This window comes from Oryctolagus cuniculus, chromosome 7 (genome assembly GCF_964237555.1).
Source record: "Oryctolagus cuniculus chromosome 7, mOryCun1.1, whole genome shotgun sequence".
Taxonomy (NCBI): Eukaryota; Metazoa; Chordata; class Mammalia; order Lagomorpha; family Leporidae; genus Oryctolagus; species Oryctolagus cuniculus.
The window spans coordinates 93,412,428-93,425,415 of NC_091438.1; the positions used below are offsets into that span (position 1 = coordinate 93,412,428).

At 39.2% G+C, this 12,988-nt stretch overlaps 1 long non-coding RNA gene and 1 pseudogene across 1 annotated transcript in view; one reads left to right on the forward strand and one right to left on the reverse strand.

The window, feature by feature from the left end:
• The window catches only part of LOC138850626 (uncharacterized), a 74,249-nt gene that overhangs the window by 44,135 nt on the left and 17,126 nt on the right, over window positions 1-12,988 (forward strand). The gene's annotated exons all lie outside the window — the stretch shown is intronic.
• On the reverse strand, window positions 9,527-12,268 carry LOC100357870 (ribosome biogenesis protein NSA2 homolog pseudogene; annotated as a pseudogene).

Here is a 12,988-nt window from a genome sequence, read left to right on the forward strand (position 1 = left end):
ACCTTCCCCAGGTCATGCTGAGAGAGTATGGCTGGTCCTTGTGGCTTAAGGCACCAAAAGCCCTGGTACCAGAACTGGAATATGTGAAGGGAATCCTACTTCCATCTTACAGGGTTGACTACTACAAGATATTCTGGGGATTTTGCCCTGGCAGATGTGGGTCTAGAGAGACGGAATGTGCAGGCCAGGTCTTCCCTAAGTTCCACAAGGTAAATTCCAGTGACTCTGAAATCTGGTACTAATAATCACAGTCCTGGTGCTGTAGGATGCTGTGGAATCATTACCCAGTTCTCATAGGGTAAGAGTCAGTTGTTTTGTGGATTGCGGAATGGTAGCCACCAGCCTGAAGCACAGGAATGCAGGTAGAGCTCTCCAGATACCACAAATGCATGCAATTTACTCCAGTGATTGTAACACCAAAACATCAACAGTCCCAGAATTGCAAGGCACGGATGGAACTACCCACAGTTCCCTTACAACATGCAAGGATGATGCTTGGGCTTGTGCCCAAAGCTCCCAGCACCATGAGCTGGGAGGTACAGAGAGAACTTCCTCAGTTCTGATTCTCTTGGGTTTTTTATTGGCTGCTGCTGGTGCTAGCCCCCAAGAAGCCAAGGAGAACCCCCAGGATCAAGCAGAGTGAGCAAACAAACATAGTTCTAGGGCTTGTGACCAGAATTCCCACTGCCACAGAGCCTAGGGAGTCTATTCTCTACCCTGGGAAGTGCCTTCTCTCTGACTCTGGTAGCTTCTGATTCAGTGAGGCTGCTTTTTATTCCTTAAGTCAGAACAGAGTTCAGCAGCGGCTCTACCACAGCAAATTGGAGTCTGGCGCTTTGGGGAGATTGAAGCAATGTGGGTTCTGTTTTCAGAGCAAAGTAGTCAACTCTCTAAGCTACATTTGAGGACAGTGAGGACTGTGGAATTCTGCCACAGCTAGGATTGCCAGTCCATATTGCTGGTGAGCAATGGCACTTGCTTAGCTTTTGCTGAGAAGTTGGCATTCTTGGCTGGGACCCAGTAAGGTAGGAGTTGCAGCTGCTGACAGTGGTAGCAGTATCTCTATCCTCTCTCTCTCTCTCTCTGCTGGCTTATGGAGTCTGTGTACCCTTTGTCACTTCTTTGCTAAAAATTCCCCCCAATAGGTCCTGTGGATATTCAGAACTTCCTTTGTTCTTCTGGTATTTTTCTGGGGCCTTAAATGAGTGTGGCTGCTTTCTACTCAGCCATCTCGGATTCTCTATATCTTATTATTAATAATATATGCTTTATTTTAATAAAGAAGCTATATACCCATGTGATTTATTCTTTTTTATGTCTTTATTTCTACATTTACTTCAATGGGTAATACAAAGATTTATATTGTGATTCAATGCTACTTGTTCTGATATAATTTTCATTGATTTTCCCATATTCATTTATGCCTAACAAATATAAAAGAGGAAACTGAAACAACTTCAGGAACTATAATATCATCTTGCTTTCCTGGCTGGTATTGTAAAAATGTCCCCAAAACTTTTTGAGACCCTGTAACCATCCTATTAAAACGACAAATATTTTTTTTTTCTAATTGAAAGCACGTATATAACTTGTTTGCCTTCAAGAGGAATGCTGTGGCCCTGGCTCCTCAACCAAAGTACATAATACGAGATTGTGAATTATTGGAGTCCTGACTACAAATGTCCGTCCATCATTCCCTGAAAGCAACTGAATCAATAATGCCAATCACTTCGATTTCTGGGCTCTGAATCCCAACATCAAGTTATGTTGATCAAAAAATTTAGAGGCCAATGTTGTGGCATAGCATATGTGTCACTGGCAATCCATGCTGGAATGCCAGCTCTAGTCCTGGCTTCTCTGCTTCCAATCTAGCTCCCTGCTAATGTGCCTGGTAAGGCAACAGAAGATGGCCCATGTATTTGGGCCACTGCCACCAATGTAAGTGTTCCTTAGCTCTTAGCTTCAGCCTAGCCAGCCTCAGCTGTTGTGGTCATTTGGGAAATGAGCCAGCAGATGGAAGATCTCTCTTTCTCCCCATCTCTTCATCTCTATCTGATGTTCTACCTTTCAAATAAATAAAATAGATTTTAAAAAATAATACTCAGTCTTCATCTTAAAAGTATGTAAAAAGCTACTGTCATTTGACATTTAAGTATTAATATTACCTGTAACATATTATTAAAGCTCAGTTGTCATAACAAAGTACTGTAATTGGGTGGCTTAAGCAGAGAAATTTATTAAGTCTGTCTAAACCAGGAAATCTAACATCAAGGTCTGGTATTATTCAGTTTTTTATAAGGGCTCCCTTTTTGGCTTGCAAATTGTTGCTTTCTTGCTATGTCCTAACATGGTGAAGAGGGAAGGAACAATCTCTCTGATTTCTCTTCTTTTTTTTTCAAATTTATTCATTTATTTGAAAGAGTTACACAGAGAAAGAAGGAGAGGTGGGGGGTGGGGAGCAGTCTTCCATCCACGGGCTCACTCCCCAATTGGTTGCAATGGTTGGTGCTGCGCCGATCCGAAGCCAGGAGCCAAGGAATTCTTCCAGGTCTCACATGTGGATGCAGGGGCCCAAGGACTTGGGCCATCTTCTACTGCTTTCCCAGACCATAGAAGAGAGCTGGATCAGAAGTGAAGCAGCCAGGACTTGAACTGGTACCCATATGGAATGCTGGCACTACAGGCAGTGGCTTTTACCCACTATGCCATAGCACCAGCCCCGATATCTCTTCTTATAAAGACACTAATGCCATACTGAGTGTCTCATCCTTGAGACCTCATCTAATATAATAACAAAGACTTCATCTCCAACTACCATCACATTGAAGGTTAGAATTTGAACACATGAATTTTAAGACTCAAAAATCAGCCCATGACAACCATTATCAACTGCCTCAACATCAGTCTTTTTGTACTATCCAAATCCAAATCAAATAAGTCACTGTCAAATCTATGTCAGTAGTGTCTTTCCAAACTAATATCAAGTCCATCCCCTATTGCCGATGTTTTAGTTCAAACTCTTGTCTTCTCAGATCTCTAACTTTCTGATGTACTCCATTACCCATACTACCTCCAACATCATCTTCCTTCTCTATTTTGAAACTTCACTTGGCTTCAGGTTTCCTATAGATTACTCATAAAATTATTCATCAAAGCATTCAAGACACCCCACAGCTTGGAACCAACCTGTTTTCCAGCATTACCATACTTTGTTCCCTACCTCTTATCCTCCAGCCAAACAAAACTTCCTATCATAGCTCCCAAACAAATCACACTTTTACTTTCTCATTCTTTTGTTCTTGGTCTTCCATATCTATGCATTCCCCACCTATCAATTCCTGTCATCCTTTTAAACTTGGCTCAAAATGGACATCCTTGAAATGTCATCTCTAGTATCCATAAGTATCAAGTTCCTTTTCTGATCCCTCAGGTTTTTGCTCAATACTGTTGCAATATTTGTCACAATGAATGGTAATTATCATTCGACATGTTATGTTAATGAAATACAAAGAATTTTGCATCTCTGTATTTGTGCTGGACTCCTTTATACTGACACTAAATACAAAAAAAAATACATCTTTATTCTACTTTGTGTGAAACATATATTATAGACTATGTAATGGAATGTCCTAATGAACAGACACCAAGCCAAAGATAAAATTTATACTTTTTCGGTTTTCTTTTTCTCTCCTTTAGCAAAATAAGTGTCTGCTGCAGCAATAGTGTGTGTGTGTGTGTGTGTGTGTGTGTGTTAAATAATATATAGGTCAAAAAGTTTTGAAGGTTACTAAAGATAGCTTCCTTTGAGAGGTGGGAATAAATGGAATAAAATAACCCAGTAGACTAAGGGAAGGAATACTAGTTTTCAAGGGGTTCTATGAAAAAATTGTCACAAATTTGGTGGCTTACAACAGGAATTTTTTATATCAAAATCTAGGAGGCTGGAGTTCTGAAATCAGTTTCATTGAGTCAAAATCAAGGTTACAGCTGAGCAGCACTCCCTCCAAAGACTCTAAGAGAAAATCTGGTTTTTGCCTATTCTAGCTTCTGGGGGATTCTGGCATTCCTTGCCTTGTGGCCACATTACTCCAAATTCTGCTTCTATGGTCATATTGTCTTTTCCTCTGTGTGTTTCTTTTAAATCTTCTCCCTACCTCTTACATGAATATATGCAATGACATTTAGGATCCTGCTGGATAATCTAGGAAAATCTTCTTTTCTCAAATCACTAATCATACCGGCAAAGACCCTTTTTCCTTATAAGTTAACACTTACAAGCTCCATGTATTTGAATCTTACATTTTTGTGTGTCATTGTTCAGTCAAATATAGAATTTTTTAATCCTTGATTAATAGAGAAAAGTAGAAACAGGTGTCATTACCAAAAATTGCAGACTAAGGAATTCCAAACTTCTATTGCTCTGCAAAATCAATGAATAAGCTATCAAAAACGTCAGAATCACCTTTTTGGTACTCTTGAATGTAATAAAAATGCATAACATACAAGGAATGCTTAGTGAACAAACGAAGCTGCTAAACTTCAGTGTTTAAGGAAACCTCTGTTAAATCACTAGCTGATACTTCAGTGCTCACACATAACAAAGAACAAAGCTAGTACAAAATTAGTTTTAAAAGTCACTGAACAAATAACAACAACCCACAAGTCACACAGAAAGAAAGGGAAAAAATTTGATTTCTGGAACTGTTACTTTATATTATTAAAATGTTGAGCTTTCAGTATAAAATAAACCACAAGATATTTAAGACAAGAAAATAGGGCTCATTCATAGGAAAAGGTAAGTTAATAGATACAGTCCCCATAAAGCCCAGATGTTGGACTTGCTAGACAAAGGCTTTAAGTCAACTGTCTTAAATATACTGAAAGAGCTAAAAGAAATATTCACAAATAACTGAAGGAAATTAAGAGAATGATGTCTCTTCTAAATCAGAATACCAATAAAAAGATAGACATCATCAAAAGGAACAAAAAAGCAATTATGAATTTTAAAAGTACAATAACTAAAATGAAAAATTCACTAGAGAGGTTCAAGAGCAAACCTGAGCTAGCAGATAAAAGAAGTAGCAAGCTTGAAGATAAGTCAATTGAGATCATCCATTTGAGAAGGAGAAAGGAAAATGAATGGTGAAAAATGAAAAGGCCTATGAGACATCAGCAAGCATACTAACATACACATAATAGGAATCCCAAAAGAAGTGGAGAAACAGAAAGAGGAGGAAAGAATATTTATGAAAATAATGGCTTAAAACCTCCTGAATATGATGAAAGACCTGAATCTGCGTATCCGAGAAGCTCAATGAACTCTAATTAGAGTAAATTCAAGGAGAACCATACCAAGGCTTATTATAAGCAAATTGTCAAGGAAAAAGACAAAATTTTGAATGTAGCAAGATGGAATAATATTGGCTTTTGCATTTACCTATATAACTACAATTACTCATGCTCTTTATTTCTTCATGTTTTTGAGTTACTATCTAATAACCTTTAATTTTTTTTAAAGATTTATTTATTTACTTGAAAGAGAGAGAGATCCTCCATCTGCTAGTTCACTTCCCCGAAGGCCCCAACATCCAGGGCAGGGCCAGGCTAAAGCTAGGAGCTAGGAACTTCTGGGTTTCCCACATGGTTGCAGGGGCCCAAACACTTGGGCCATCTTCCACTGCTTTTCCCAGGTCATTAGCAGTGAGCTGGATCAAAGGTGGAGCAGCCAGGACATGAATCAGAGTCCATATGGGATGCCAGCATCATAGGCAATGGCCTTATCAGCTACACCACAACACTAGCCCCTTTAATGACCTTTAATTCTCCTGGGGCAGTTCTACTGGTAATGAATTCCTTCAGTTTTTGTTTACCTAAGAATGTAATAATTTTACTTCATTTTTGAAGACTAATTTTATCATACATAGACTTCTAGGGCTATAATTTTTTTCTTTCAGAACCTAGAATTGTCATTCTGCCCTACTCTGACCCTCATGTTTATGAGACTATCACATCTTCTATGGATCTATGAATCTCTTTTTGACATTAGCAATCACCAAAGTCAAATTGTCCTATTATTAAATGTAACTAGAGGGACCGGCACTGTGACACAGCAGATTAAAGCCCTAGCCTGAAGCGCCGGCATCTCATATGGCTGCCAGTTCTAGCTCTGGCTACTCCTCTTCCAATCCAGCTCTCTGCTATGGCCTGGGAAGGCAGTGGAAGATGGTCCAAGTCCTTGAGCCCCTGCACCCACGTGGAAGACCCAGAAGAGGTTCCTGGCTCCTGGCTTCAGATCTGTGCAGCTCTGGAAGTGGCGGCCATTTAGGGAGTGGACCACCAGATGGAAGACCTCTCTCTCTCTGTCTCTACCTCTCTCTGTAACTCTATCTTTCAAATAAATAAAATAAATATTTTTTTAAAAAATGTAACTTGAGAAATAGAAACTTAAGAGAGAGAGTAAGATAAGTCTTCAATGCTTCTTTTATCCAGCCACCAGTTATGTAAAAATTGGTGTAACCAGTAACCTCTTTCTATATAATATAGAGGAAAAAAAAAAAAAAAAGGTTGTGGGAGGAGGTTGGTGAAGAAATGGCTCAGTGTTCTGTTTGTCCACATGTCATTATCATGCTCATCCACCAGGGAGACACAACTGAGATTAGGAGCCATACCCTCCCAAATTCAGGAAGAACCCCTACACTGCCTGTCAAATTGCTTCCACTGGTTCTTCCTCCTCTCTCTCTTCCAAGAGCAATCTAAAGTTTTGCCTCTTGGTTTTCATTGCTTTGCTTCCCTATTTTTCTTGGTGGTAGTAGCGGCGATGGTGGTGGTAGCCTGACAAAGTAAATATAAAGGTGATTTGACAGTAATTTTGGTATTTATCTCTGGTTTTGATAAAAAAAAAAAAAAAACTAAGACATTTCTTAAAGGCTAATATATAGAGCACAGGAGTAAGAACTATATGAAGGGGCCAGCGCTGTGGCACAACAGGTTAAAGCTGCCACCGGCAGTGCTGGCATCCTATATGGGTGCCAGTTTGAGTCCCGGCTGTTCCACTTCAGATCCATCTCTCTGCTATGGCCTGGGAAAGCAGTAGAAGATGGCCCAAGTCCTTGGGCCCCTGCATCCATGTGTGGGACCTGGAAGAATCTCTTGGCTCCTGGCTTCAGATCGGCACAGCTCCAGCCGTTGCGGCCATCTGGGGAGTGAACCAGCAGATGGAAGACCTCTCTCTGTGTCTCTACCTCTCTCTGTATATCTGTCTTTCAAATAAAAAAAAATAAATCTTTAAAAAAAAAGAAATGTATGAAATGCCTACCATTTATGTAGATTCCAGGACTACCTCAGGCCTATTAATCATCCTGTCTCTATAACTGCTTTGGTTTGAACCAGATTTAGCTCTCAAAGTTACACAGCTGTTTAAACAATAGTCATAGATTAACGGTAATAAGAGACTGAAAACCTAATCCTAAAACGGTGTTTGGGAGGAGGGCCTGGTAGAACGGCATTAGGTCAGTGGGAGCATGCCTTCAGAAGGTAGTTCCCATGAGAGGTTTGGTTATAAAAATGGAGTTGGGCCTCTCTCTCTGTCTCTCTTTCCTGGCTCACCGTGTGACCTTCCTTTGCCTGGACTAATGCCCCTTTGTCATGTAACACTGCACCACCTCGGGACTCTGCCAGCAAGAACACAGTCACCAGATTCCAAACCAAAAGGACTACCCAATCTTGGATGGTGGGCCTCCAAGACTGAAAACTGAACTAAACCTCCTTCCTTCATAAGTACCTTGTCTTAGGTATTTCATTATAGTAATGGAAAGCTGACTGATAGATTCTGGAATCAGTATACTTTCTCTTACTTCATAAGTCATCCTAGTAAACACTAAAATTTGAATCTAAGGCAAAAGGCAGAAAAAAAAGGCAACCTTATAGACAGCTTTTTTGTTGTCCAATCATCAATCAGACCCATTGGGTTTTAAGTTCATAAAGAACAAAAATCAAGTATTTATTATATTATTCACTTACCACTCTTTCATTGATGAGTCAATTCTTCATCCAAAATACTTTTGTTAAGCACTTACTATGTGTCAATCATTGAATTAAATTTTAAATAAAGAACAATGAATATAAGATAATCATGTTTATTTAAATGATAAAAATTGAAAGTCTTGAAAGCCAACACATAATATTTTTATTAATATTAATAAGTCAACTACTTATATATCATTCCAAATAAGGTAAATAAAAATAGTAATTAAATAAGACCATATAACAGGTCTTATCAATGTTTCATACTAAATTCCTAATAGAAAATGAGCATATTTTGTAAATAAAAAAGAAAATGAGCATGCTCCATTTATGAAATCAGTGATCACCCTAAACACATCATAGGGATAATGCTAACTTGCTCTGCACCTTATATTGTGAAAGATAGTTGCTTCTCACCCAGAGATCTTCAACCACTATTTCTGGACTACATAAAGCCCACTTATTTCCAATATTATCCTGCTGGGAGTCATTATCCTGCTCCCCACCCTACTTCCACTGAGAATCACATGTTCATGGGTTAAATTTAATGGAAAATATTATTCTTTCATTAATATTTTTCACTTTAATTCCTAGAATGCTCCAAAAATTGATTCATTTTTTAAAGAAATTTTATTTATTTATTTGAAAGGTAGAGTTACAGACAGTGAGAGACAAAGAGAAGTCTTCCTTCTGTTGGTTCACTCCCCAAATGGCTACAATGGCCAGAGCTGTGCTGATCCGAAGCCAGGAGCTTCCTCTGTGTCTCCCACATGGGTGCAGGAGTCCAAGGAATTGGGCCATCTTCTACTGCTATCCCAGGCCATAGTACAGAACTGGATTGGAAGAGGAGCAGCCAGGACTAGAACCAGCGCCCATATGGGATGCCCATGCTGCAGGTGGAGGATTAAGCTACTGTGTCACAGCACTGGCCCCAACACAAATTGATTCATTTAAGTGAAGCACAGTCTGTGGAGGAAATCAGTGGCAACTTCTTCTACAATATGGAACGTTGATATTGATTTAGCAATTATATTAAGCTAAGTGCTTTACAAACATTATCTCATTGAGTGCCCAAACATCTCAATGAGATAAGTAATAGGAATATTACTAAACCCACAATATTGAATTTATTCTAAGAATCATGAGATAACCTATAACAAAGCTCAGTTAGAAAACAGAGAAGCCAAGATTTAAAGCCAGATTATTTTTAAGTCATAAATCATAACCATTCCAGTGTTTCCATAACTAATTCCTTTAACTGAAGCACACAGTATTAATTATTATCTACATTTCACTCAACACCAAAAAAATTTTTGAAGAGTAAATAGAATATCACCAGGTTTGGTGTATATGCTAAATAAATTTCAGTATCCTTTTTATTTTTTTAAAGTGCATCTTTTTAATGTTTTTTACACCTTAAAATAATTCCCTTGCTGACTGCAGACATGAAGGCTGTTTGGCAGTATTCAGAAAAATCATAGTAATGACAGTTTTCCCACTTAGTCTGTAGTCTTCAATAATGATTAGAAGTTACTGCTGTCAAACAAGTAAGACTGCATTTATGCATCCATCATTTTCAGGATTGTGTGTAACCTGGGCATATTTCCCCCATATAACCTTGCCTCCTTGTGTCACAAGACCCAATTCACTCACATTCACCTCAATGACAGTACCTTTGGTAACTACACCCAAAGTTGTGTATAATGGGATGATGGATTCTTTTTTACACCAAGTATTGGCAGACAGAAGGTGGCTTTCAGTTCTGTATGTGTTACATGGGTCTTCTTAAAACGTAAGCCCACTGGTCCAATTTTCTTGTAAAGCCATCTCCAACAAAGCAGACTTTGGTAACCATCCTCTTCCATGCCTTCTTTTTTTCTTTTTCCTATGCAAATAACTTTTAATACTTCTGTTTCTCCTGGGGCATGAACTTTAGGAAGAGGGACTTCCCATTTTCCCGCCTTCTCTTTTCATTTTTGTTTAATCATATTGGAAAGTACTTTAGCTCAGGACTGTCCCTCTCTGTCCAGCAGATAGGCAGGCACTGCTCCCTTGGGAGTCTTTTCATCATTCTTTTGTTTGGTGTTTCTCTTCTCATGAAACTTGATAGTCTTTTTCATCTGTATTTTCTCAGCATGGCGCCGCTTATGGTAGAGCTTGGCCTTCAGACCAATCATCTTTTTCGCTTTCTTTGAACGTTCATGCGCCTCCAGACTTTCCTTTTTTCTCTTTTTCTCATGGTAATCCAAACGGTACCCATAGCGTTTATGGTGTAATTCAATATATTTATTTTGTGGCTTGGTGATGGCATTAGAACCGCCAGGTACAGACTCCTGGGTGCAAAGAAGTTCCCAACTTTCAGGGCTCAGAAACCCACGAGACAACTCCCGTCAGTATCCTTTTTTTTTACTTTTTTTTAATGAATATAAATTTCCAAAATACAGCTTATGGATTACAATGGCTTCCCCCCCATAACATCCCTCCCACCCGCAACCCTCCCTTTTCCCTCTCCCTCTCCCCTTCCATTCACATCAAGATTCATTTTCGATTCTCTTTATATACAGAAGATCAGTTTAGCATACATTAAGTAAAGATTTCAACAGTTTGCTCCCACACAGAAACACAAAGTGAAAAATACTGTTTGAGTACTAGTTATAGCATTAAATCTCAATGTACAGCACACTAAGGACAAAGATCCTACATGAGGAGTAAGTGCACAGTGACTCCTGTTGTTGACTTAACAAATTGACACTCTTGTTTATGGCCTCAGTAATCACCCCAGGATCTAGTCATTAGCTGCCAAGGCTATGGAAGCCTTTTGAGTTCTCCGACTCTTATCTTATTTAGACAAGGCCATGGTCAAAGTGGAAGTTCTCTCCTCCCTTCAGAGAAAGGTACCTCCTTCTTTGATGACCCGTTCTTTCCACTGGGATCTCACTCATGGAGATCTTTCATTTAAGTTCCCCCCCCCCCCCCAGAGTGTCTTGGCATTCCATGCCTGAAATACTCTCATGGGCTTTTCAGCCAGATCCGCATGCCTTAAGGGCTGATTCTGAGGCCAGAGTGCTGTTTAGGACATCTGCCATTCTATGGGTCTGCTGTGTATCTCACTTCCTATGTTGGATCATTCTCTCCCTTTTTGATTCTATCAGCTAGTATTTGCAGACACTATTCTTGTTTATATGATCCCTTTGGTTCTTAGTCCTATCATTATGATCAATTGTGTACAGAAATTGATCACTGGGACTAGTGAGATGGCATTGGTACATGCCACCTTGATGGGATTGAATTGGAATCCCCTGGTATGTTTCTAACTCTACCGTTTGAGGTAAGTCAGCTTGAGCATGTCCCGAATTGCGCATCTCTTCCCTCTCTCATCCTTTTTAAATAAAACTTTAAGTCTCAAATTATTCAAAACATAGTTGTCTGATGAGTATCTAAGTAAAGGAAAAAATTATCTTACAATAATCATCATTAAGCCTACTTGAAGGTATATTATTATTGAACTACTTAACCACTACAATAGCTTTCTCATATGCGGTGTGGTTTATTACCATAATTACTTGAAATTTTACTACATGAGGGAAAGACCTGCTAAGAAAATTTTGAATTATAAATACAATAAAGAATAGTATTTATTTTATGAAGAAAATTCACAATAAATAAAGAATTGTTGCAGACAAAATCTTAAGTAAACCCACAGTGATGTTCTTTAATGATCATATTGGAAAATTTTTAAGCCATAACCATCTTTCCAGTGTTTTCTAGAAAAACTTCTGAAGTGGCTTCTTTCACCATCACATGATGACTTCTCAGAGAGATGCAAAGCTCCATTTATTTTTCAAGCAGTTATCGAGCATGTAAATATGCCAGGCACTGTGTTAGATGCTGATGAAACGTGATGGATATGATTGGCATAATGTTTTGCATGTTTCCAGAGAATTTACCATTTGAACAAGATCTTTCTATCTGAACAAGAGGTCATTCCTTCCAGCCTTTCTTTTCCATGAATCACAAAACTTTCTGTGGGCTAGTGTTGTGGAGTACCGAATAAAGCTGCTGCCTGCAACGCCAGCATCCCACATGGGCTCCAGTTCACATGGCTGCTCTATTTCCAGTCCAGCTCCTTGCTAACAGATGGGGAAAAGCATTAAAAATGGCCCAATTCTGCCCCCAGCATGGGAGACCCAGATGAAGCTCCTGGCTCCTGGTTTGAGCCCTGCCAGGTGCTGGCCCTTACAGCCATCTCTGCGTAAACCAGCAGATGGAAGATGGATCTCTTTCCATCTCTCTTTCTCTCTCTCTCTCTCTCTCACCTCTCTCTCTGCTGCTCTCTCTCTCTGAAACTCTGACTTTCAAACACATAAATCAATCTTTAAAAAAATGTCAGAAACTATCTACCCAAAATGTTAACTAACATAGAAGAAGCAAGCCTCCCTTTAACTGACCCTGAACTGCAAAGCCAGGCAAGAAGGTTGTCAGATGATCCGATAGTCTGCTTAAATGAATCACTTGATTTGACTCAGCCTTCCGAGTGAGTCATTCTTACTGTAACAAGTCATTCTATAATGTCATATTTCTTAATTTGCTCAAACTTTATAATAATACCACTACCTTTCAATTTAAATTGTTTGAGGACACAGAATTGAGTCAAATTGTCCAGAGAAAGAAGTTAGTCATTTAAAGCAGCTACTTCAACTTTTCCAGGCTCTCAAGATACTCGTCATAAGTATTCCTCTTCTTTTTTTCCTCACTCTTTGCTTGGTCAACCTTTTCTGCACCTGTAGTTTCAGCAGTAATACCCTGGAGATGACTCCTTCTTTCGAAGAACTCGCTCTTTATTTTTCTCCTGAGCATGGTGGTGGTTGCATGCAAAAGCAGCTTGAGTCAGAAGAAAACTGAACCTGAACCTACCTTCTAATAGCTTGGAAGCTTTGTGGTGATGTGGTGATGTGGCCCCAGAAAA